The 23,490-nt window shown below is 45.9% G+C and overlaps 1 long non-coding RNA gene across 2 annotated transcripts; it reads left to right on the top strand.

The window, feature by feature from the left end:
- Positions 1-6,636: 6,636 nt before the first annotated feature.
- On the top strand, positions 6,637-18,109 carry LOC103891741 (uncharacterized). Of its 2 annotated transcripts, XR_008510691.2 has the most exons (3): positions 6,637-7,842; positions 15,277-15,570; positions 16,586-18,109. It is a non-coding gene; the product is annotated as an uncharacterized LOC103891741 (long non-coding RNA). The 2 variants fall into 2 exon arrangements; XR_010141638.1 differs by having other exon boundaries at positions 15,277-18,109.
- The last annotated feature ends 5,381 nt before the right edge of the window (positions 18,110-23,490 follow it).

Below are 23,490 nucleotides of genomic sequence, written 5' to 3'. Positions count from 1 at the left end.
TCCCTTCAATCTGCTCTTTTTTTTTTTTAATAGCAATTTCATCTTCTAGAAAACCATCATTTACTTACCGTTTGTTTATTGCTCCCCCCGCCTCCCATCCCTAGACAGCTCCATGGAGGCGAGGTGTTATGACTCTTTGCTATTTGGCATCTTCCATCACAATTGCCTGGCACATAGTTTGTGTCCAATAGATATTTGCTGATGGTTGGCTGAATGTGAAGATGTGGCACCTGGCTGGCCACAGAAGGAACTGGCGTTTTGTTCTGTTCACCAGAATAGGCAATAAGAGAGTTTAAGCACAGGTGCGATGTCAGCTGAGTCGTGCTCAGGAAGAAGGCCCTGCTTGCCCTGGGGAAGACGGGCTGGGCCTGGGGGAGGAGACATACATGCAGGCAGGGGTCACCGTCCCTTTTGTCCCTGAGAGATCCTGGAGCAGGGCTGTCCCGCGATGGAAGTGTCCTGCATTGGCACTGCACCTGCAGCGGCCACGGGCCTACGTGTGGCCCTTGAGCACTTGGAGTCTGGCTAGGTGTGGCTGAGAAGCTCGGCTTTAAAATTCACTTTATTTTAATTAAATTAGTGAAATTTACATAGCGACATGTGGCTAGTGGCTCCATGAAGTTCTAGAATCATCCAGATTAAAGACGGTGGTGCATGGACAAGGCTGGTGGCAACAGCAAAGGTGAAAGAGGTCACCTTTGGGCTTTATTTGGGAGGTAGACCCCACAGGTTGTACTAAAGGGTGGATTAGATGTGAGGGAAAGAGGACTCAAAAAGATGCCCTGGTTTGGACCTGAGTAATGGAGACAGGGAAGGCTCAGAGGGAAGTGGTGTGGATGGAAATGGCATTTCTCTTTTAGCTGTGTGAGTCTGGAGCACAGGAGGGGTCTGGTCTGTGGGGAGAAACAGGAGGCAACTGCAGGTGGATGGCACTTTAATCCTTAGGAGTGGATGATACCAAGGAAGGGGAAAGTGTACCTGGAGCTGCAAAGAGACTAAGGCGTCACCGAGCCATTCCCAGAAGTGATTAGATGACATTTGTTGTTATTTTGTGAGTGGGGGCTGGACTCTCATATTAAGTCCTGTTATAGAAAAATAATACCTGTTTTGTCACCTGCTTTGTCCGCAAAATTTATTCTTACTATAGATGCTAGCACATGGTGGGTGTGAGCCCAGGATCCTGGCCAGGTGAAAGCAAAATTATACTTTCTACTGCAAATACTCAAATAACAGCAACAAACTGGAAGCCAGTCAGCTGGAGGCTGGGATTTTATGGGTGGTTAAGTTTGGGTCATTAAAAGGTGCAAATCAGCTGGATTTCTGATCCTCTATCACTGTCCTATGGGATCAGAGAGTCTGTTTTATGATAACTGCCAAAAGGCTTTGAAAAATACTAGACTGACTTAATGAAATTAGCAGAAGAGAAATAGACTGTTTTCTTAACAGGATTGAAACTCCCCGTTCCGACTGTTGAGTGTTTCATTGAAGCCCTGAGTCAAACGTTTGAGGCACTTAGGTCTCGAGTGTCAAATTCTAAATGACCCAGCCCTACCTGTGGAACCTCAGCCTCATTCTGCATCAAGTTCCCTGATGAACCATCTGCTGGCACGTGGTAAAGAGGGTCTAATTCCTGAAGCACAGCAACGCTTTTATTTTCCACGCAAACTTGAACGGATCCCAAAATACTGGGGTAGAGGTGACCTGGATTCCAGCACTTTAACCTCCAGCCCCTAAACACTCTCCTCTCTGCCCCGCTTCTGACAAAAATATGCTGCACACAAATTTTACACAATTTATGCCGTGGTTTCCTTGACAGGCAGAACATACACGCAACCTTCTCAGTTTAAATACGTGGTTAGAATGAATGATGACTGTATCAGCAGCACTCTATAACTGATTTTGTGACGTGTCATTCCCAGTTTATAAGCGGGGGTATCTGAGAACCCAGAAGTCCGCCTTTGCACGATGAGGCTGACGCCTGTGTTTGGTTCCCCGACAGAGCCAGCAGGGGGCAGGCTGGACCTGGGAATGCACCGGAGAGGCTCCCCGGGGGACGCCTGAGTCCTGACTTCCTCCAAAGCCCCGTTCCCCACTGGCCCCTACAGGGACCCAGTTTTCTTCCCATCAGTGAGAAAAATCTCTGGAATTCTCAGCCGGGTCGTCCAGTTCTCCCTTCCCCACCAAAAGGGCCCTGGCCTGTTCCAGTAGCTTGTCCTGGCCAAGTTGTCCCTTGAGGGCTGGGGCTCTGGCTGGGGGGTCTGGCTCCTTCCCTCACGCTGCCCTTCAGGGCCAGCTCACTTGGTCACCGCAGCGCCTGTGTTTCAAACCAGCTCCAGGCCTGCTGAGCCCACCTGGCAGCCCTGGGCCCACCCTCACTCTGGGTCCTGGTCCTACCTAGATAGCCTGGCCTCAACTCCTGGCTCTGCCATTTAGTAGCAACGTGACCTTGGTTCTCCACTTCGTAGTTTGGTCATCCGTAAAATAGGACTGAATGAGTTAGTAATTAAGAAGTGCTTAGAAGAAGGCCTAGTACGTAATCTGTCCGAGATGGATATAGATATATAAAATTTTCTTTAACTGTGGAATACTCTTATTCTGCTTGAAATTTGCGGTGGCCCTCAATCGGCAGAGGTGAGGAGGAGCCGCTGGAGCTGGGGTTGACCCACTTACCAATACTGAAACCAGGTTGTCAGCCCGGAGACAGAGCCGGCAACGCCGGCCCCTCCTAGATCCACCGGCTTCTCCTCCCAGCACATTTGGGCCGCGTTTTCTTTGAAGGAGATTTTCAGCTGTGAAGCTCTCACCCTAAATGTGCTGTGGAAGGAAAGAGGATTGAGTTTTCCTGTTGTTTCTTTCAAATGCTTAGAGGTTGAGTTTCAGTCTCAGACTGGAAAAGTAAGGAAACCCTGAAACTGTATACAGATCCAGACCATTCCAGAAGCCCCCGGAGATATGCAAGGCGGCTGAGAGCTCCAGGGAGCCACAGAGCCCCCCTTACTGCTATTCCTGATGGCCCCGATGCAAGCAGTGGGTGCTCAGTTGGGGGATGGGGTGGGGGGACATGGGGCAGGTAGGCAGACACGCGATCCTCCACTTGGGTCTCAGCACAAGAAACTGGACTCTGAGCCCTATAGCACACAAGGCTCTTTTGTCAGACTTCATGCCTGAGGCCAGAGTTTGCTCCCCCAGGTTCTGTGCAGGCCCCCACCTCCCCACCCCACCCCACTCCCCCTCCATCCTAGGCAGTCCATTCTTTCCAACCAAGACCACTGGAAGCAGCTCAAAGCAACATGGGTTGGCCTATGCTGCATCTGACCATATTTTAAGAGGCTTTTAATTCTGGAATAGTTCTAGGGTTTGTTCATTGTGTAAATTCCAGTGCAAACCCTTTTTGTTTTCATCATCCTCATTCTGTTTGGTTTCCTCTGACTCATGTAATCAGTTGAAATATTAATTACAAAAAGATGGCTGGGCATATAGAGCTGGAGGCGATTTGGTTTATCCAACAACAGAGGAGGAGACGAGCCTGGAGGGGAGAGACTTGCCCTAGATTGCCAGCCCGTGGTAGGGCCCCCTGGGCCCTACCCTTGGTTCCTGGGCTTCTGTCCTATTTGCTGACTTGCATTTCCAGTGCTGATTTCCCTGGAAGTGGCAAAGCACTGGAATGACCTGTGAACTTAGGAAGTGTCTGAATAGTGTGGAAGCCACGGTGGGAGCTTGGACCCTCTTGGAAAGGAAGCTGGAGTGGTGAGAAGCCACTGTTTGGCTGTGGGTGTGGGGCATGGAGAGGGGGCAGATTTCTCTTTCCTGCTAAGGTCATTCATCAAGGGGGGACTCCAGGGCCCCTGACCTGCTGGGGTGATGGGTGACACTGGGACTCTGTCACCGCAGGGGCTGCCTTCAGATTAGAAAGGGAAAGGGTGCTGGTAACGGCAGCTCCTCTGCTCAGCTGGAGTGACAGGCAGCCATGCAGGAGGGCTGCAGCTGGGGTCAGCCCATGCAGTGATTCCTTGGGGGTCCTTGGGCAAATTAAACCTCCTTCCCCATCTACAAACAGAAGGGGGATAGGCTCAAACTTGTTTTACAGGCTGTTGCAGTGATAAAATAAAGTCTGTGAGAGCAACATCTGACACATGCCAGCGGAGGGTGCCCGGGGGCATGTGGCTCACCCTGAGCAGTGGCCGTGGCACAGGCTGGGGTGATTGCCACTGGGGAGGAAAGAGAGCAGAGCTGTGCTGCAGTGGCCGTCCCAGCTGGAGGAGTCGGAACCTCTGTTGGAGGTGGAGCTGTGTGTCCCCGTGAACTCACTGGGTGACTTTTGGTTCTTCAGCCAGAGCTCCAGCATCACCAATGAGTGGGCCTGCCCTTTCTTCCCAAACTCTGAGACTTTGGGTGAACGCTTGATCTTCTGGGACTCTGCTTCATCCTTTGATGGAGTTCATGCCCATTGGGTTGGTTAGAGTGAGGAATAAAAGGATCCTGTCACTAAGTGCTTTGCACAGTGAGCCATCATCTGCCAGTCCAATGTGGGGAGAATATGCCAGGGGGAGATGAGGGCAGGAGCCTCATGTGGGGTGTGAGCCAGGCAGTGGCTCAGAGCAAACTGAGAAGGTCCTTCCAGCCCTGGATTCATGTCTCCATGGAAACCTGCTCTTGCCAGAGAGTCCGCCCAGCCCAGGCCCCCTCCTCCAGGGCTGGTGGGTTCTTCGGCTGGAGCTCCAGCATCACCGATGAGTGGGCCTCCCCTTTCTTCCCAAACCCTGAGAATTGGAATGGGTTTCCTTACCTGGGACCTGCAGTTGACTGGGGAATGGAATCCAGGATTCTGAGTGCAGAAGTTTCCAGATTCAGGGTAAGCTGGGTGCCTGGCCGCTTCTATGTGCAGGGAGAACAGACCCTTCCCTGTCCCCCCATGGTGCTGAGGTTGTGTTTAGTAAGAATGTGAGGAATTGGGCATTAGGTGTGAGCAGAAGCTTGTAAATAACCAGGGCCTTTCCAGAAGGTCTATATTGATCTCAGAGATGCAGTGTTTGGAGGTCCCGGCATGGACTCCTCAAATGCCCCCATTCCCTGCATTTTTTTCATACTAAGCTGTGAAGGTCAGACTAAGCCATGACGTTCAGAATGTGTGATTAGTGGGTGGATGGCCTCCCTTAAATAGCCGTGGCCCAGCTAGGTATGATTCTGTCTGGGTGGCAGAAAGAGCCTTGAGTCGGGAGGCCAGGGATGAGTCTGGCTTCAAAACCCCTGACCCCAGCCTCGTACCCTCTCTCTGCCTGTCTGTTTCTCAGCTGTAAGCTGGTGATAGCATGGCCAGGGCTCTAAACCCAGCTTCTGCCCTACTTCTCTCTGCCTGATTCTCCCCTTTCCTTTTCCCCTCCTTGTCCCTATCTCCATCTTCCCTGCCAGAAGCAGGGCTGGCTGCCCTCTCACTCAGGGTGGGCAAGGCCCCCAGGGAGGAAACTGTGTGGGTGCATGCATACATGCGTGTGGAGGTTTTACGTGGCAGTGTCTCTAAGGTTGGGTTCGGGGTTCATGAGACTTTTTTCCAAAATTAGAAAGCAAATGTATGTGGGGAGGAAGGAAGTGCTGCCAGAGGGCATGTCTAGCTATCTCTTTTGGAAATTAAGGAAGAGGAGGTCTAGTTTGGCCCCTAAAGTCATACTTCCCCTTGGGGCTGCAGTTTTTAATCTGATATCATTAACCAAAGTCACTGCAAAGCTCCTCCCAGGGCTTTGATTTGAGGTGAGTGGGAGCCCCCGTCTTCTTGGGGGTTGGGTGATGGTTGGATGACATCAGAGAAGCCCAGCGTTCCGGGTGGGAGCCTTACTCTCCCTGCAGGCTCCCCACTCTGTCCACCAGAGGATTTCCTGTCGCGCCTGTTTGCTTATCGCTTCTCAGATAAGTTTTCATTTGAAACAGTGGTCTGAGGCTCTAAATCATTTGAAAGTCTTCACTTCCAGTGTTCAGACAACTCCCCTCGTTCTAACATTTGGTGATTCTGCAAGAAGCCTTCATGTTAGGGCAAACAACTGTCCCAGTTTGCCCAGCACTGTGGGGTTTCCGGACATGGGACTTCTAGTGCTGAAAGTCCCAGGAAAACCAGGCCAATTGTTCATCCTTTCACATTCTCACTTGAGTGGCTTATATTTGGAGCCATGCTCATTTAGAGACGGGAAAGACACCATTTAGAAAGCCCCTTCAATGCCTAAGCGTCAAGAAAAATGGGATCCATCACCTAGTCGAATAGTAACACTGGATGGGAAGGGAGGGAAGCTGGTGCCCATATGTTTTGAAAAAGCAGCATTTACTTTAACTTTGAAATCTCAGAGCACCAGTCCCCAGGCAGGATGGGAAGCCAAGGGGGCCAGGGTTGGTGCAGCTGATGGGATCTGAAGGGAAAGAAGAGCTTTTAAAAAGGAGAAGAATTTCACACTGAATCTCTTAATCTGTTTTACAGACTCATAAAATCTTAATATAGCCCCGAGACTGTCATGTTTACAGACAGTGCAGCAAAGGCAGTGGCTTGGAGTGTGACCAGAGAGTTTGCAGAACAAACGCACCAGGGAGGGGCTTGGATGGAAATAACCAAGCGCTCTCCCCGCAGGGTAAGGCAGGACAGCCGGGCAGCCCCCGTCTGGTTCCCCCAACTGTGAGCAGAACGCTGGGCTACAATCTAGGCTGAAGCTTCAGTGTACTGGCTTTTAGCAAAAAGCACCCATACTGCTCCTGGGGCAGAGGATGGTAAGATGCCAACTCCTGATACATCCATGACAGTGTGTGATGCAGGTGGAGCTCCAGTCCAGTGGACACATCTGTGATAGATTTGAGAACGCCTGGAGGTTGGAGGTTGCTGAGAACCCAGTGTTGCTAAGGGGGTCACAGGCACTCAGAAGACAGGGAGGTTCCAGTGGGCTTCCTGGAGAGGGGCCCTGGGCTGGGCTCCACAGCATCTGGGATGGCAGAGGGCATTTCTGGGGGAGAAGGCATGAGCAAGTACGGGGAGGCTGGATGGGCACAGTACAGGTGAGGGCAGCAGAGGCAGCACCTGGAGAGGGGGCTTTTGTTGGGGGAACGGTGAGAGATAAGCTCACGCTAGTCCTGGCTTTGGAGATGAGAAGAAAAAACCAAAATGAAGCAAAACACTTGTCACTGTAGAGGAGCTTACTGTCCAGATGACCTGGGAGAAATGAATTTGAAAGGAAAGGAAGATTTAGGAGCTGCGCCTGTCAATGTCAAAGTCCAGCCTGAGCCATGGAAAAAGAACAGAGTCGGAGTGAGCCCTGCTGGAGGGCAGACGTCTTCTTCTCTCTGTACTCCCTGCCCATCCCAGGAATCTGGACACTGGCGTGCTTCTGTGTTAACATAATGGCTTTAAAATTTTTCCCGTTATGAGCTTTAAAGAAGTAATTTCCAAATATTGGTCTTTGTGGAAAAAATGAGAAAAGAATCAAGGTTTCCCTGGTCTAAGACTAAATGTGAAAAATAAAGAAAATATAATGAGTTTTTTTAATAAAGCCAAGCTTATTTAATTTAGAGGAGTATCCTTTACACAGAGATTATGCTGTTCCTATGTTTTTGTGTTCAACTGGCTTTCTTTAGTGGAATCACGGCCTGTGAATTAACTTAAAATTTAAAGTATTGGTTTCTGAAACCCTACAGGCTGGGAACTACTGTTTTAACGGCTGATTGTTTCCATATCTAAAATATATATCAATATATTTTGACATATGGACACTAGTCATCAGGAAGACAGAAGAAACTGGACAGAAAGAGATCAAGATTTAACTGGTTATGCTGTAGACCATGGCAGATCGTAACAGAAGACAAAGCCTTTAAAAGGTAAACCTCCTTGGCTCTGTTCCCTGGAAGAGGTGGGTTATTATGTTGATGGGAGGCGGGTACAAATTGGGAGGGATTTGGATGATGCTATAAGATTGGAAGCTACGAAATTTTTGTGAATGTTTGTTTCTTTGAGCTAGGCTTGGGATGGGGAAGACTCTTCTCTCCTTTGTTCCAGACATGAGTGAGATCAGAAAGTCTCCTAGACAACAAAAGCTGGTCCTCTCTGACACTTCTGTGTCACACCCCATCTGATCTTTCTCTGGTCATGCCCTTTTCCTAGGGTTAGAGTCCAAAAGCCAAGTTGACATGCCAACTTGGAGCTCATGCCTATGTAGGGGAGGAAAATAATTTCTCTCTACTTTTCATAGTTTTTAGTTGGGACAGACCCCTGTAAGAAAAGACAGATTAACAAGAGAAAAACAGAAGTTTAATAACAAATATACCCTCATGCATAGATGGGAGGTACTCAGAAAAATGAATAAATCTCAAAGAGGTGGCTTGGAATTCAGGCTTAAAAATGATTGTCTATGGAAACTAAGAAACAAAGGCATGGGGAAGGGTAGTTATGGGAAGAAAAACACAGTAAACAAAGAGTAATATTTGTATTTGCAGATCTGAGTCAGCACCTTCTCCACTGATAGGAGTCTTTAGTGATTTGAGTCCTGGTACAGAGAGGGAGACACTCTTACAGATGGAGATTTTACCTTTTATAGATATAAATTTCCCTTACACAAAGGTAGCTGCCACTTTGTTTTCAGAGCATCTTTTGTGTCTGTAGCTTCTCAAAATAATAAGCTCAAAATAAGTCTTAAGCCAAAGAGGCATACTTTGGAGTAGCATTTTCTGGTCTCCTACACCTCTTCCTTCTAGACAATGCTCCAATTCCTGGAACATTGGAAAGCCCCATCCAAATGGCCCTGTATTAGTCTGAGTTCTCCAGAGAAACAGAACCAATAGGTTACACACCCACATATTTAAATGTATATATATTATATAAGAAGCATTTATTATAGGCACTTTATTATAAGGAAGTGGCTCATGTAGTTATAGAGGTTGAGATATCCTAAGACCTTCAGTTGGCAAACTGGAGACCCAGGAGATCCAATGGTATAGTTCCAGTTTGAGTCTGAAGGTCTGAGAATGAGGAGATCCAGTGGTGTACATTCCATCCAAGTCCAAGTCTAAATTCATAGGTGGGAGAAGACCAATTTCCCAGCTAGAAGGCAGTCAGACAGAGGAGAGAGAATTCTCCCTTACTTGGCCGTTTGCTCTGTTCAGGCCTTCAATGGATTGAATGCAGCCCACTCACACTGGGGAGGGTAAGCTACTTAGTTTACTGATTCAAATGTTTATCTCATCCAGAAACACCGTGATAGACCCACCCAGAATAATGTTTAACCGAATATCTGGGCAGCCTGTGGCCAGCCAAAGTGATCCATTAAAATTAACCATTACAAGCTCCAAGGTACTTCCAGGGCCTGTGCTGGCTTTCTTCCTGGGCCTCTTCCTCAGGTGGGCCACACAATTGGATGAGTACTTCCAGGCCCAAAGTTGGGCCAAGGGGGGATATTTGTGGGGATGGGGAGAAGAGCTTTCATATAAGGGCCTAGAGAGTGAATGAATATAGGTGTTCACAACTGGTCCAGGGTGGGCCAGTATGAAAAAAAGGGACAGGCTAGGGGCCAACTGTTGCTGCACTGCCTGTTTCAGTGCAGAACTCCAAGCAGTCCGATAATTCTAAATTTGAACTTAAGTTTCCAGGTTGTTATGAAAGTATAATTATCATTGTAGGAGGAGGGAATGTATTTAACAGCTTGTTTGCTTGATTTATAACTTTTGAATATTTAGACATATGGTATGTGGGTGTCCATTTGTACACTTGCCCAGGCCCTCTAAGGGTCCTGTCTGTGTGGATGGGGTCCTGGTATTGTAAAATTATACATTAGAGGGTATCGGGGGTTGTTCAGAGGGGCTTGTTCAGATAGGGTTGATGTTTCATTTGGGTCTTGAATGCAGCAGGATTTTGAAGTTCAGTGACGGTAGGACTGGTGTGGTAGACTCTGATTAAAGTGTACACCTTGAAAACCAGATAGAAGTGACATCCAGTTAAATATGGCAGACTGAACACGTGAATTTACTTCTACCCCCACCCCAAATCCCACCAAAAAGACAGTAAAGGAATTAAAGGGAGCACAAACTCTTAAGGACAAATAGAAAGTGAGTGGAATAACAACAGGATGTTTTGGGAACTGGACAGTGGATGAATGAGTGTCTTAGTCTGTTCAGCTGCCATAACAACATACATTAGACTGAGTAATTTATAAACAATACAAATTTATTGTTCATAGTTCTGGAGGCTGGGAAGTCCAAGATAAAGGCACCAGCAGATTCAGTGGCTGAGGAGGGCCTGTTCCACATAGATGGCACATTCTATGTGTCCTAACATGGTGAAATATGCAAGCAGGCTTGCTCAGATCTCTTTCATGGGGCACTCAGATCTCTTTCATCAGGGCACTAATTCTATTCAGGAGAGTGGAGCCTTTGTGACCTAATCACCTCCTAAAGGCCCCAACTCTTAGTACTATCACATTGGGTATTAGGTTCCAACATATGAATTTGCAGGAACACATACATTTAGACCATAGCAAGAGAGTAAATGATTAACTGACAAGATAAAGTCAGCAGGATCCCTAGTGTGGGGACCAGTGGGGGTGAAAGCAGGAGGACTGTGGAATTTGGAATACAAAGTCTGTGGAGGAAATAGACCTCAAGATTCCCTGCTTCCCTTTGAGGAATGGGCACCTGACTCTTCTGCTATCCTGCAGAAGACTGGAGGTCTGCTTTCCAGAGAGACTGAGAAGAGGGACCTTGGTCTCAGGGAGCAGGGAAGAGAGGAGAGGCACACTGAAATACAGGATTAGGTGCAGGTTTTCCTAAAATGAGATGTCAGCCCCTTTTCTGCTCTGTCTTCAAATGTGTGACTCTCCTAGGCAGGAGTGTGGAGGTTACCCCATGAAAAGAGTTATCAACTCAAGAGAAAGATCTCCACCAAGTTGTCAACTGCTTCAATTTCCCTTTAGGAAATGGTCTTAAATCCCTGCATGAATGGTAATCTTTTAGTGTATCCCTCTTGACTATAAACCACAGTCAAAGTCCATTCAACATTTGAAGAGAAGGAAGGACAGAGACCAAACATGGCCCCGTAATTGTTAAAGTGAAATTATTTAATATAGTAGAGGATCAATTGATGAGTCAGACTCCTGAGCAATTGCTCTGGACAAATGTCCTTGGAAGGTACACTCTGTGTGTCCTAACGTGGTGAAATGGGCAAGTTGGTAAAGACAGATTTTGATTCTTAAGGTATGAGTATACTCTGTGAAGCTGGGTTAGAGTCCCAGGCTTCTTTTGAAGGGTACTTCCTTAGCTGGGAGGTCTTTTTCCTGGCTCCTTGTTCTGAGTTGGAATTATTCCCTGACTGCCTGGGCTGGGAGTCTTTCTTCCTGACTCTCTGTGAGGCCTCCCCATTCTGTTTATTCTTTCTGTTCTCTCTACTAGATCCTGCTTCTCCCACTGGAATGATTCTGTCACCAGAAGCCCCTTTCTTTGAACCCCTGCTGACTAGATGCTCTGCCAACTCTGGCTACCTTTGCCAGATCCTTTCCCTTCCCACTCCTGCCCCTGAGTCAATTGAATTTTAGCCTCTCTACCCTCCAGGGGCTCATAAGGGACACAGGGCCCCTCAAAAGCAAGCACCCGAGGCTGAAAAGAGAAAAAGAAAGGACTATTTGGAAATTGAGCGAATGAAAAAATCTTAAAATCTTCACCACAAATATTGGTAAAAAGCTTTAGCCCTTGTTGAGTAGGCAAATTCAACTTGTCTTATTTTCATCAGAAACACAATCTGGATAAAAATATAAAGTGAAGATAAACCAGTGAGTTTGTATTACTCTGTTTGACTACCTCATTACTAAAATTTTTTTAAAAATGAAAAGCCATAAGATCTAGTTGCATCTCTTTGTATGTTTCTGGACGTGTACATGTATGATCTATGTTTATATGTTATGTATATGTGAACTTTTTCTACCTCCAATGGCATTACCCAACCAATATGCTAAAATTGGCTTAGGAATAAATAAATGCTCAAACAAATTAAGTTTTCATAGAATTCTCAGAAAATTAGAAACTGACTCAATTTTTTTTAAGTTCATGTGCTCTGGAATAATCCTTGTTAAACAAAAGCTAGTTTAAAAATTACTGATCAAATAAAGATAGGTCTTCAGAATTGTCAGCACTGAATATAATACAGACCTATATTTTTGCCTGGGTTCTCTGGTCAGAGAGGTCTGTGTTGTCTCTGCTAGATGTTTAAGGACATAAAACTATAAATCCAATCTTAGAGTAGAATGCACAGTAAAAATGAATTGCTTAATTGTTTAATGCATATCAGTAATGGAAGTAAAAAAAAGGTTATAAAAGCATTGTGAAAATTTTATCTTGTATGGTCAAAGCTAACTATGATTGAATAGATTCATTTATAAGGTTTATTAAAATAAGTTTCAGCATTACATTGATACAAAAGTAGATTTTGGTCTTCTCTGTTAAAATGACAGGATTTTCTGAGTATTAGTTTGAGAATATGAAGGGTTTTTCCTTATCTTTTAAGTAAACAAATATTTTGTGTTTTATTAAGATACTTTCTTGTGTTTCATTATTGTCTTTTATTAAGTATTTGATTACTTAAGATAAGTGCATTTTCTCAATATTAAAAGAGTTAAGGTTTTATTGATAACTGTGTAAACTTCTGTATTTGCCTCTTGAAGTTTTTAATTATTACTCTGTTTAAATGAGTGACTCTTACTTCAAAGTGACCTGTGATCCTATTTTGATGAAGCATTTTAAACTTTTTGACATTGAAAAAAATTTCCCATTATCAAATTCTAAATTAAATCTTTTTGGCCTTGAATTAACGTTGGGATTTTTTAAACTGGGCTCCCGGATAAGCTCAAAAGATGTGTCCGTGGTTTTGTAAAAGAGAGAGGCTAAACTAACTAGACTTATTTGATGTTAAATTTTATGGGAAGCATTGTCAGATAAGTGATTCAAAACTTTCTCTAAGTAATATTTATGATTTTTTTTAAGATACATAGTCTTGCTCTGTTGTCACCTGGGCTGGAGTGCAGTGATGTGATCATTGCTCACTGTAACCTCAAATGCCTGGGCTCAAGGGATCCTCCCTCGTCAGCCATCTGAGTAGCTAGGACTGCAGGTGTGCACCACCATGACTGGCTATTTTTTTTTTTATTTTTGTAGAGACAGGGTCTCACTATGTTGCCCAGGCTGGTGTTGAGCTCTTGGCCTCAAGTGATCCTCCTGCCTCAGCCTCCAAAAGGTCTGGGATTATAGGCATGAGCCAGTGTGCCTGGCCTATGGGTATGTTATCAATATGAATGTTTTAAAAATTGTGTGAGATGTCTAGAAATCTAATATTCTATCAGTCATAATTTTGGCTATGTTAAATTGTTGTATTCCACTGAAAGAACCAAATTTCTTTGTGAGTTGCATCATTATAATAATAATAATAATAATAATGAACTCTCATGCTATTTTTAACCATGGCTATTCTAAGTCTTTGTCATCCACAGTTGTTTTTTTTGTTGTTTTGTTGTTTTTTTTTTTTTTTTGAAGTGGAGTTTTGCCCTTGTTGCCCAGGCTAGAGTGCAATGGCACAATCTCGGCTTACGACAACCTCCCCCTCCCACGTTCAAGTGATTCTCTTGCCTCAGCCTCCCAAGTAGCTGGGATTACGGGCATGCACCACCACGCCTGGCTAATTTTGTATTTTTAGAAGAGATGGGGTTTTTCCATGTTGGTCAGGCTGATCTCGAACTCCCAATCTCAGGTGATCCGCCTGCCTCGGCCTCCCAAAGTGCTGGGATTACAGGCATGAACCACCACGCCCGGCCTTACAGTTATTGTTTTTATTCTTCTCTGAAATTATTTGCAATCAGCTACAGTCCAAAATTTATTTTTCAAGGAGTTTCATGGAAAAGACTCTGACAAGTACTCTAGAACACAGGTTTCTCAAAACTTTAAGATCATACCATTGGTCTGAGTAAGAATTTCCAGAACTCTGGTGAAGAAACTGATGGGTTCATGAAACAACCATTTCAATATCAAGCAGAACACAAAGTAATTACATGGGACTGAATAAACTGATGAGGATAATTTTTAATGACTTTTTATTTAAAACATTGCTTGCTTTAATTGTTTTGTTGTCCAGATTTAAGCAAACTTTAAAAAAAAGCTATCTATAGATTGCAACAATTTGATAAAGTATACTTTTGTGAACAAAAACGGGGTTTCTCCCTCCTTGATCCATCCAGAATTCAGAAACTATTTGTAAGTATTCTTATGTTTATGGCAATATAGTTATTTGCATAAGTTAAATAAGAATCTGTCCTCCTTATAACAGGACACAATTGGAAGCACTGGATATATTACAAGGCTTTGACTGGAATGCCATATTTTCAGATATGACCAGACAGCTTTAAGGAACTAAGGTTGACTTTATGGAGCCAATAAGCCACCCCCATCTTAATAAAACTGGCTTGAGGGTTCCAGCCTTACAGATGAATAAGGAATATCCCTTCTTGGCAGGCACAGAAACCTCAGGATATTCAAGGACCTCAAGAAGAGAGGAATTCACTCAAATCTAGACATAACAGATGAAGCCTGATAGTAGGTCATTGGTTTGGCTTCATATCCTAAAGAGGCTTTCAGAAGTCTAATCTGAGATTCCTTACTAAAAGTTCTAGCAAAGCAAACTGAACAAGAGCCTAAGTGGTCAGTCACTATTCTTGCTGCATTTGTGTAAATAATAGACTTAAACTTATTGTTTTGCAAATGAATTAGTCTTTCTTTGATTATCTTTGGTAAAAATGGGGGTGACTATAGGGAGAAAAATTGTTTCAGAAGAAAACTATAGTGTACCTAATATTTGATTCTAGCCCTGTTCATTTACTTTGAGGTTTTATTATCCACATGTAGTTTGGACTGGATCCTGAGTTCTCCCAGTTTCGCTCAATATCTGGCTATGACTTTCCAAACTAATGTTTCCAATTTTCTCTCATCTTTCTGGCTTGGGATCACTGCTGTTTTCCTAATGCCCTGTAAGCTAAAGCTGAGCAACTTTCTACTAAACTTCGGAGGAACCACCAACCACAACAGCTTACGTATGGACAACCTTCATGACATCCAAACTGCAAACCTGGAAAATCCGTTAGACTCCTACTGCCCTCCCGGAGCCTTGCTGCAGCTGAAGATACTTCAGGGCCAGCATCTAGAAATCTTTACTGGCTGCACTATGGACTCAGAAAGCGAGTTTATGGTTTGTTCTTACTATTAACATTTATTTTTCTTTTATTTTTATAGAAACAAAACTATCCTCATTAAAGGCCTGATGGCTCACACCATCCAGGAGATCTCCTCTGCTACCAACTCCCAGCAGCTGATTCAGCGGTCCTTCATGAACAATAGGCAACTGAACAAGAAAATGAGTTTATATTGTTCAAAAGAAAGAAGAATCCCTCTTTTTTCCCTTGAACAAGGGAGGTAGGGACTAACAAAAGATTCTTTGCTTGACCAAACTTTAGTCAGGCTTCTAAATCTTCCCCTCGGCCCATCTGTGCACTTCCTTGTGAAATCCAGTTTTAGCAAAGAACATTGGTAAGTCAGTTCAGCAAGAACCCACCCCCCCCACCCCCATCCTCAATATCTGATCAGGTTGCTCAGCTGCCATCATCCCCAAGGTGATGTCTGATTACCCTGGCCTGTCTTCAGCAGGAATTCTGTTAGGTCAGTTCAGCCAGAATCTCCCTTAACTCTTATGTTTCCTCTCAGTAATTTTTTTTATTTTTATTTTATTATTTTTTTTTTGAGACAGAGCCTCCCTCTGTCACCCAGGCTGGAGTGCAGTGGCACGATCTTGGCTCACTGCAACTTCTGCCTCCCAAGTTCAAGCGATTCTTGTGCCTCAGCCTCCCAAGTGGCTGGGACCACAGGTGTGTGTTGCCATACTCAGCTAATTTTTTTTTTCCTCAAGACGGAGTCTTGCTCTGTCGCCAAGGCTGGAGTGCAATGGTGCAATCTCGGCTCACTGCAACTTCTGCCTCTTGGGTTCAAGCAATTCTCCTGCCTCAGCCTGCCGAGTAGCTGGGATTACAGGCGCCTGCCACCAAGCCTGGCTAATGTTTTGTATTTTTAGTAGAGACTTAAAATAGTCTCTAGACCATGTTGGCCAGGCTGGTCTTGAACTCCTAACTTTGTGATCTGCCCGCCTCCGCCTCCCAAAGTGCTAGGATTACAGGCATGAGCCACTGTGCCCAGCCAGTGCCCAGCTAATTTTTTATATTTTTAGTAGAGACTGGGTTTTGCCATGTTGCCCAGGCTGGTCTTGAACTCGTGAGCTCAGGGCAATCTGCCTGCCTCGGCCTCTCAGAGTGCTAGGATTACAGGTGTGAGCCACCGTGCCCGGCCTTCTTCTTAGTAATTTTCTATCCACTGACCCCCACACTCTTCATGGCTATAAATTCCTATATAATTGCATAAATTCTATGCAATCTCTCTCCCCAACTCTAAGACCCCATTGCAGTGGTCCCTATAACTATGTCAATGGCCCTGAATAAAGTCTTCCTTACCATGCTTTAACAAGTAGTATTGAACACATTTTCTTTAACAACAGCAAGAAAAAAGCAAAGCAGGAAAGGGATGTAAGAAAGAGTGAGATGAATAACCCACTTCCAAGAGGGAGGGCTCAAAGAAGGAAAAGGAAAGATCAAATGAATTCCTCATACCCCAAAAGAAACTGCAGACACAACGGACCGACAAACTGAGCTCAATGGAACTCTGTAAGTTTCAAGCAGAGATTCTGTGACAACAGAGAGATGAAAGGCAAGTTGAGGAAACAAATGGAAGAAAAAGGTAAAACATTACAGCGACGGGAACCATGTTCAAAGCCACACAACCCTGAAAGCACAAGTTTGACACAATTATGCAAAACAAACCGGCACAAATTAACATGCAAGATTGATCGTAAGAAGATGTAAATGGCAGGCAAAGGGCAACTGGTTTTTCCAAGAAGAGAACAGAATGGATGAAACTGAAAAGGCATTCAAGGAACTATGGGAAGCTGACTTTTCAGAAGGAGGACATGGACTTCCAATTCAACTGAGCACGTTGTATCCCAGAAAGAGAAACATAGACAGAGTGACTCATGCTGAAGCATAACTGTGGTTAGCTTCTGAACACAGTGACAAAGGCAGAATCCTATCAACCAAAAAGCCAAAGGAAACCAAAGCACAAATACCCCCACAGCATTCAGCACCCGAGGATGGTGGCCACGATCTACAGTTTGGGGGAAAGGCAATGTGGATCAGCAGACCCTGGCACATATAAAGACCACACACAGATGGCTTTACACATGTGGGCACTCAGGGCGGACAGTTCCTAAAAGCCGTTTTTGACAGAACACTGAGGAATCAAACTGTAGATCTTAGGAACAAGGAACTGTGCTGAAAAGGAATGACACTGAACACGGAATCCATTCTATTTCAGAATTAAGACCCCAGCAACTGGTGAAATTGTGTTATGAAACAGAGAGTAACTCTCACAAACATGGCCGGTGTAAATCATGACGTCATAACCAAATCAGAAAAGGAGGTGAGGGAACCCTGGCACTTCCCTGATCTTTCAGAGCAGGAAGTAAAACTTGAAACATGCAGTCATATCAAAATCCAATAACCTTGAATAATCACTCTTTGTCTACCCTTTTCTCCCCTTGACTTTGAAGGGATCATTTGGTCCTTTTTATATTGCTTGAATTTGTTTTTTTAATTGATGCATAATGTTCATACATATTTGTGGGGTACATATAATGATATGGTTTGGATCTGCGTCCTCGCCCAAATCCATTGTAATCCCCAGTGTTGGAGGTGGGTCTTGGTGGAAGTGATTTGATTATTGGGGTGGATTTCCCCCGCGTCCTGCCCTCATTATAGTGAGTGAGTTCTCATGAGATCTGGTTGTTCAAAAGTATGTGGCACTTCCCCCTTGCTCTTGGTCCTGCTCCTGTCACATAAGACGTGGGCTCTCATTCACCTTCCGCCATGAGTAGAAGCTCCCTGAGGCCTCCCCAGAAGCAGATGCTGCCATGCTTCCTGTACAGCCTGCAGAACTGTGAGCCAATTAAAGCTCTTTTCCTTAAAAATTACCCCGTCTCAGGTATTTCCTTATAGCAACGTGAGAACGGCTTAATACATGTAATATTTTGTTAGGTGCATGGAAGGTGGAGTGACCAAGTCAGGGTATTTGGGGTATCCATCACCTCAAGTATTTATTTCTGTATTCTGGGGATATTTCAAGACCTTTCTTGTAGCTATTTTGAAATACACCCTACATTGTTGCTAACTAGTCACCCTACTCTGCTATTGAACCTTACTCTTTCTGTCTTACTGTGTGTTTGTACCCATTAACCAACCTCTCTTTGTCCTTCTCCCCACTGACACAACCTTCCTAGTCTCTGGTATTTATCATTGAATTTGTTTCTAACGAGCATGATTTCTTTTGAAAACAATAACAACAAAAGGTCATTATTCTTAAAACATTTCTTTTTGAGTTTTCTCCTGTCTATCTGGTTTGCTTCATTAAAAAGAGAGAGAGAAGAAAAAAAAAATTCCGTGCCTTTGAAAGCATCTCTCCTAATCCATCTTCCCCAGGGCAAAGAACCAGCTGGGAAAGGTGGGCGGGGCCTCCCTGCTTCCTGCTGAGGGGGGCTCTGTGGGCACCCAGCCCTTGGAGAAAGGCTTGATGGCAGATAGGGCCCTTTGCTTGGAGCCTTGACTTGGTTTGTGGGGTTGGCTTTGGCTGTCAGGGGTCTTAGCCCATGCAGCAGAGGAGTCTTGGTGCCCCTACTTAGGCCTGCACTGCAGGAAGGGGTGTCTGGGCTCCCCTCAGAGCCCAGGTGGCTCACACAGAATCCTGGGGGGGCAACCAGAGGAGGTGATCACCTAAAGCCCCTCTGTGGGGAGATTGTTGGACCTCCTTCCTTTCCTTCCCCCCAGTTTCCACTTCAGTGGACCCTCGCCTTGTCCAGGGCCAGGTGTGGGTTTGGGGCTCAGACTGTCCCCAAGCCACAGCCCTGACAGCTGCCCTCCTTTTCTCCAACCTCAACCCCTCAAGCTGAGGCTTGAGCGGAGAGAAATTGGGGGTGGGCATGCGGGGAGGGAGAGACTGGAGGGCCACCATCCATTCATCCATTCATTTGTGCACTGAGCAGCCCTTGTGAGCAGGCTTGTGTCTCTGGGGACACAGGCTGTGTGGGGGACCTAGATGGAGGCAGAATGCCAAATGTAGGTGCTCAGTAAGAATTAGCTGCCACCTCCCTGCTGTCTGGCTCTAGTGAGCCATCCTGCCCCTCCCAAGATCAGTTTCTTCTGTAAATAGACTATCCCAAGATCCCTTCCAGCCCGAGGAACTGAGTCCTCTGGGATAAGTGATCATTTAGTAGACAGAATTCATAAAACATCATAATGTGGGCTTATTCAGACACTCTTCAAATTCCTGTGCAGGCCTTATTTTACTTAATTCTCACATTCTTTCATCCATTTTATTTCATTTTGAGACAGAGTCTTGCTCTGTTGCCCAGGCTGGAGTGCAGTAGCACCATCTCGGCTCACTGCAACCTCCACCTCCTGGGTTCAAGTGATTCTCCTGCCTCAGCCTCCTGAGTAGCTGGGATTACAGGCTCACCCGACTAATTTTTTTTTTTTTTTTTTTGAGACGGAGTCTTGCCTTGTCGCCCAGGCTGGAGTGCAGTGGCTTGATCTCGGCTCACTGCAAGCTCCGCCTCCCAGGTTCACACCATTCTCCTGCCTCAGCCTCCCAAGTAGCTGGGACTACAGGTGCCCTCCACCATGCCCGGCTAATTTTTTTGTATTTTTAGTAGAGATGGGGTTTCACCATGTTGGCCAGGCTGGTCTTGAAATTCAGACCTCAGGTGATCTGCTCGCCTTGGTCTCTCAAAGTGCTGGGATTACAGGCGTGAGCCACTGTGCCCGGCCATTCTTCCATTTTATAGATGACAAAATTGAGGCTAGAAGATGAAGTCACCTGCCCAGTAGTAAGTGGCAGAGACTCTTGGACCTGGGTATTTCTAACTCCATACCCCTTGCAGCAGTATATTTGCCTGGTTTTTTGTGACATACTTAAATATCAAATCTTTTTTTCCTCCAATTGGAGGACGTAATTTGCTGGGGTAAATACCAAGAGGGAAGAAGCAGTCAACTCCTACAGAAGGAGTGGGGCAGGGAGGAAAAGAGCCTGTTGTAAAACCATGTCGGAGAAAAGATCGGACAGAGCCATTTCCCTTTAATTGAGAAAGGGCTTCGAAAATACTCCCCTTTCTGCGTAATACAAGACGATAGAAACTGACTTTAAGTAACTGTGAGCAAATGCACAAGCATCTGAGCACAGACGCATAAACCTGTGTTACTTCTGCCTTTTATTTGTTTTCTCTGGATATGTCTGCATTTAATATACATAACAAAATGCCTTCATCATGATCTGTTTCTCATTTAAAGAAAAAAGAAGCCCAAGATTTAGAAACTCAGTATAGAACAAAAAGCTTTTAACATAGCAGTTTTATTTAAAAACAAAACCAAACAAGAGCCTGGCTTCCTTGATGTGAGGTCGTGCCACTGCCCTGGCCTGTTCTTCCTGTGTCCATCCCCCGACCCGCACCCCTGCGTGCTCGGAAGTTGTCATTGCCCATAGGGCCTCCCGGGCCTGAACTCTCAAATAGGTATTTGCTCTGTGGATGCAGAAGGAAAGAACTCTCCCTTTAGAAAGAATCCAATTATCTGACCTCTTATAGCAAAGACCCATCTGGAGAATTTTAATCATTCCAGCAGAATGGAAGATTCAATCACTCTTGGTTGATCTCTGTGACTATGCGTATTCATCTCCGTGATTATGCGGTTTTATTATCTCTTGTAGGTAAACAAGGATTCTGAGAGGTTCATTGCCAGTGCCCATGGGTCAAGCTCCCGACGGTCTAGGAGAGAATATTGTGTCTCCAGCCGAGCTGGGGATCTGCATCTAACTTCAAGGGGATTAAAGGGCACCCTTCACCTTAGTTCTTTGGGCCCCATTAACATCATATATTATAATGATGAGCTGGATCAAACCCTAGGCCTGCACCATTCCCACAGTCCAGTGGTGCCATTTGCATTGAGCCTGACCATCTTAACCCTTTGCCACCCAGGCCCTTCCCAGGGCATTTGTGCCAGGCTGAGTTAGCATGTGTCTTGTTGGCCCTGGGGTGAGCAGGAGATGGTGGCTGTGGCCCAGAAAAGGCCTGGCTGGAGATGAGCAGTGTGGTGGGGGGAAGGGATGGAGACGGGTTGGGGAAGGGGTCAGTGAATATTTTCAACAATTACCTGCCATCTTTGCTTCAGTTTTCCCATGGTGACCCTGGTTTGTAGGTTTATCAGCCTCAGAGCCCTGATCCTGGCCTCAGTTTCCCTCTGGCTTCCTGCAGCATTTCCCTCATGGCCTTCGTCTGGCTGAGGGGTAGCCATCTGTGCCTCTGCTTCTGGGCCCACTCCCTCTATGAGGGACAGTCCAAACCTCACCTCCCATCTCCCGAGATGTGGTCATCCTCCGGGAGCTCATGGTGTAGGCAGAGCACAGAGTGACCTGTGCTTTGATGTGGGTATCAGAGAAACCACAGCCACCTGGTGGGTGTGGGCGGAGCAGAGAGAATTGGCGAGGGGACCAGGCAGCCTCCTGGAGGACGTGATGCTTAACTGAGCTGTGAAGGGTGAATGGGAAACACCTGGAGGAAGAAGGGAGTGGGGAGGAGTTCCAAGCAGAAGGGACCGAGCCGCGTGGACTGGGAATTCTACGTGGCTGGATAGAAAGCGTCTGTCAAAGATGGTGACACGTGAGGCCAGAGAGACTTGGGGACCTGAAGGCCTTGAAGGTCTCACTCTGTGTTACTTTCATGGGCATGGAGTACAGATGTGTCTCAGTGCACCCCTACACTTGTGCAGTGCACAACTCAAATAACTGAGCAGGGTGACCCTGCCCCACTAAGGCAGACGAGCTTTATCTTGAGGGGAATGGGCAGCCTTCAGAGCGTTTGAAGCAGAAGATTGACATGGCTATAAATGTGAGTTTAAAAGATCACAGTGGCTGGGGAGCGTGTGTTAGAGGAAGAAAAGGCGGAGGCAGGAAAGCAGTTGGGAGGAAGCCTCGTGAATGCAGGTGGGGCTTGTCAGGGCTGCTTTCACGCAGTGCTGGGGAGAATGGAGGGGCGCATGCTGTGTGGGGCCTGCAGTGGCTTCTGTAGGAGCTTGAGAGTGACAGTGCAAGGAATGAAGAAAATGTCCAATCCACTGTAAACACCTTCGGTGAGTAACAATGGGACTTGTAAAATCAGCTGCCATTGTCGATGCTTATGCCACAGAAACTTTCCCGGAGTTTTCTCCCTGACAGTTTCAATGATGCCTGCTAAATTATGTTGCTTGTCACTGATAATATGAATACTTTAAGGCATTTCTTTGTTTCAGTGACTCTCCTGTGCTAATACTCAATACCTTTTCTCTGTTATGACTCAAAGAGATGTTCTTGACTCTGACCACCCAAGTGCCAATTCAGTTCTGGAGAAGCAGAAAAACCTGAGTGCTGGAGATGGCGAAAGGTCTGTGTCCCTGGCATGCCCAGGTCCACGTCTGCCTGCCCTCCTCCCTTCCCCAGTTGTTGCAGGGGGCTAAGTGGTCTCAGCACTGCCCAAGCACCTGCAGCAGAATCTGATAGAGCCTGGTCCCGTAAGCCTCCCACCTAAGCTTAGTCTCCCAGTTCTAAGCTCAGCCCCGACCCTCAACCACGCACAAAGGCAAATACCTCTCCTCTTCCCTCTCTCCCAAGACTACTCTGAAAACAAGCCCTTATACTTGGTCATCTCTGGTTTGCATAATAGAGAAGGATCTGGAATCTCTGGGCACAATTCAAAAGGCAGGGATGTGGCAGAGGGAGAAAGAGTGGAGAGGAAGAGAGGACCCAGTGAGAGGTGGGGAAGACGAAAAAGCTGGTAGCCAAGAAACAATTCCAAGGCTGGTGTGGCCAAAGAACCACAATGCCACTCACACTGAAATATGTGTGGTTGCCAGGGAGCCACCTGGGAGGTGGAAGCTAGCTGCTTTTACCACAAAATTCAAACGAGTACTGGCTCGACACGAGGCCGCGCACCTCGTGCTTGCAGGACAGGCCTGGGGTTGGCTTGCCTCCATGTAGTCACTTGGGACCCAGGGTCCCTCCTCCCGGTCTCCATCATGGTCTGGTTTACATGAAGGAAAGGGCCTGGAGAACATGCAAAAGGTTTTTCCAGATTGGGGCTGGGAATAGCTCTCTCACTCCTTTTTTTAAAACAACTTTATTGAGGTACATTTTACATATCATGAAGTTTATCCATTTCAGATATCAGTTTACTGATTTTGGTAACTTTACCAAGTGCTGTAACCATCACCATAAAACAGTTTTAGAGTGCTTTCATCCCCGGTAAGATCCCTCATGCCCATTTCCTGTCAT

This window comes from Pongo abelii, chromosome 8 (assembly GCF_028885655.2).
Source record: "Pongo abelii isolate AG06213 chromosome 8, NHGRI_mPonAbe1-v2.0_pri, whole genome shotgun sequence".
Classification (NCBI taxonomy): Eukaryota; Metazoa; Chordata; class Mammalia; order Primates; family Hominidae; genus Pongo; species Pongo abelii.
Note: the sequence above shows the minus strand (reverse complement) of the source record. Positions and strands in the feature narration are given on the sequence as shown.